The sequence below is a fragment of the Schistocerca nitens genome, chromosome 3 (genome assembly GCF_023898315.1).
Source record: "Schistocerca nitens isolate TAMUIC-IGC-003100 chromosome 3, iqSchNite1.1, whole genome shotgun sequence".
NCBI lineage: Eukaryota > Metazoa > Arthropoda > Insecta > Orthoptera > Acrididae > Schistocerca > Schistocerca nitens.
Window position 1 is genome coordinate 267781262 of NC_064616.1, and position 2782 is coordinate 267784043.

Here is a 2782-nt window from a genome sequence, read left to right on the forward strand (position 1 = left end):
TTCAGATGGTCAATTGTAAATAGCATCCTGAACCAAGTTAAGTAATTTTTATGCTTGTTATTATTTTAATAAACGTGTGTGAAAATTAATCTAGTTCTGTTTAAAGTTGGTCACCGTCAATCTGCTACTCTACGTGTGCAAGTGGCATTTCTATCGTCTGACCTAACGGCAGAAGATAAACACGCCACGATAAACCACGATACATATTGCTGACACTCGCCTACTTCGTTAGAGCGACAAGTCAAATAATCTGATGGTGTGTGTACCGAAGGTCTTACAGTACGCACACCACAGTATCAGTTACCCGAGGACGAGTAATGAATTCCCCGCACCATTGGCCAGAGTCTATCAGTGGCCAGAATAGGGGCTTACCGTCCATAGGCTGCCGTTAACACCACAACACAAACGGTTGCTTTTGGAGTGGCACTGCAACCCGGAAGCATGAACTGGTGATGAAGGACGTCACGATGCGTTCGGTGATGAATTATGTTTCTGCACTACACTGGATGACCATAGTCGGCGAGTAACTGGAAACATTCCTCCAGTGTTTTGGAGAGGCCCAGCGGTGTTACTCTTGGCGTCATGGCGTGGGTAGCCTTCGGGTATGATTTTTGGTCACGGCTGGTAGGGACTGAGTGAACGATGACGTCAAAATGGTACGTCACGGACATCCTACGTCTTCACGTGTTATTTCTCATACGATAGCATCGTGCTGTCATTTGTCAACAGGACACTGTTCGTCCACACATGTCACGTATCTGTGTGAACTGCCTGTCTGATGTTTAGGTTCCCCTGTCGACAACCAGATCCCCGAATCTGCCCCTGATAGAACATGTGCAGTAACAGCTCAAATGTCATCTGTGTTCCACCGCTAGTACCCAGGATACCAAGGACCAGTTACAACAATTGTGGGCAACCTTGACTCAGGACAGAATACAACGGCGGTATGGCACTCTATCCAATAGATCAGTTCATGCGTCCAGGTCAGAGCGGGTGCAACATCATACTGATAAGTGAGCTTATAATACCTAGTTCCTTGAAAATTTATCTCAATTTTGTAATCACTAACACATCATCTTCCGTCTCGGTCCGTTAAGTTCCATTTTCTCCTCCCCTCACCGGTGCTTTATCTTTTTGTCAGACGGTGTGTATTTCGATTTCCAGCTGAAACTACCAAAATATTAATTTCTGTCGCACGTTGCAGGGTCACCTATTACCCTGCGTGTAACATTCCAGTGTCCTACCGACAATTTCGTTCTTTTCTTTTTAGTTGTTCTTTTACCCTTCACATATTTGTCATTTTTTACACATTTCCGCAACTATATACGACTACTCTACTGTTCGCTTCATGATATTACTGTATTATCCGTAAAGAAACGGTATATCTAATTTCTCTTCGTTTGTGAACTACGCAGGGCAACGTCCTTGCCGCAGTGGATACACCGGTTCCCGTGAGATCACCGAAGTTAAGCGCTGTCGGGCGTGGTCGGCACTTGGATGGGTGACCATCCAGGCCGCTATGTGCTGTTGCCATTTTTCGGGGTGCACTCAGCCTCGTGACGCCAATTGAGGAGCTACTCGACCGAATAGTAGCGGCTTCGGTCAAGAATACCATCATAACGACCGGGAGAGCGGTGTGCTGACCCTACGCCCCTCCTATCCGCATCCTCGCCTGAGGATGACACGGCGGTCGGATGGTCCCGGTAGGCCACTCGTGGCCTGAAGACGGAGTGCTTTTTTTGTGAACTACACAGAACACAAATCTGCAAGTTAATTACGACCGTTTTGTACCAGCATCACGTACGATAACAGTTCGTTTGATAGTCATTGCTTTCAGGAGTTCTTTGCAGCATATAGGTTAAATCAGAATTCTCGAATAACATTCGGTCGTTTACTACCTATACAAATTGGAATGCATATAAAAGTGACGGGAGAGCAGAGCAGTTCGCGTCACTCTTTTTTTTTTTTTTGTGAATGAGCGTCATAGACGTTCTCAACAAAATGCCACGAAAGAGTTTGTACATCTCGGACAGCCTTACATTAAAAGTTTCGAACAGCCACGTTCAAGTCGAAAACCATATTTCTTCAGCCAACACATATCTCGCTTAATGAAGACTAGTGGACAAATACAGCAATGCTGGTTTTTAGACAGGGTTACCAGGTGTCCGGCTTCCCAGATGCTACCCACGAATGGAAAAGGAATGAAGGAAGCAAGATTGGGATTTAACGTTGCCTCAACATCGAAGTCGTTAGAGACAGAGCACAGTCTTAAAACGTTCCAAGAATGGGGACCGAAATCATCCATGCTCTTTCAGAAGAGTCGTCCCGGCATTTGCCTGGAGCAATTTAGGGAAAGCATGGAAATCCCTAATTCTGAATGGCCGTCGGCGGATTTGGACCATTGTCCTTTCGGATGTGTGTCCAGCGGAACAAGAAGACTGAAAATGATTATAACATACTATGACCCTCCGCTACACGCCATTCGGTTCGATGACGATTACTGTTGTATTTGAAGATGGAGCAGTCGACGAGCTTCGCTCTTTTTGAGGATCAGGCTATATGCCAATAGGGAGTTTCAGTGTCCTCCCTTTCGTTTCTGCCTTTACAGGTAGCACTATGAACACAATTACGATTTACAGCCTGTCGTTACAGACGTTATTGCTCTGCACTTGACATACAAACAGAGCGAACTAAGGCAACGGCGAACTAACTGTCCGTGGGAAGCATCAACTGCGTCACATCCAACGTTGTCAACACATTGATAACTCCTGCATTTTTAAAG

At 45.7% G+C, this 2782-nt stretch overlaps 1 pseudogene; it reads left to right on the forward strand.

The window, feature by feature from the left end:
* Window positions 1-1415: 1415 nt before the first annotated feature.
* Window positions 1416-1533, forward strand: LOC126250407 (5S ribosomal RNA; annotated as a pseudogene).
* Window positions 1534-2782: the final 1249 nt, after the last annotated feature.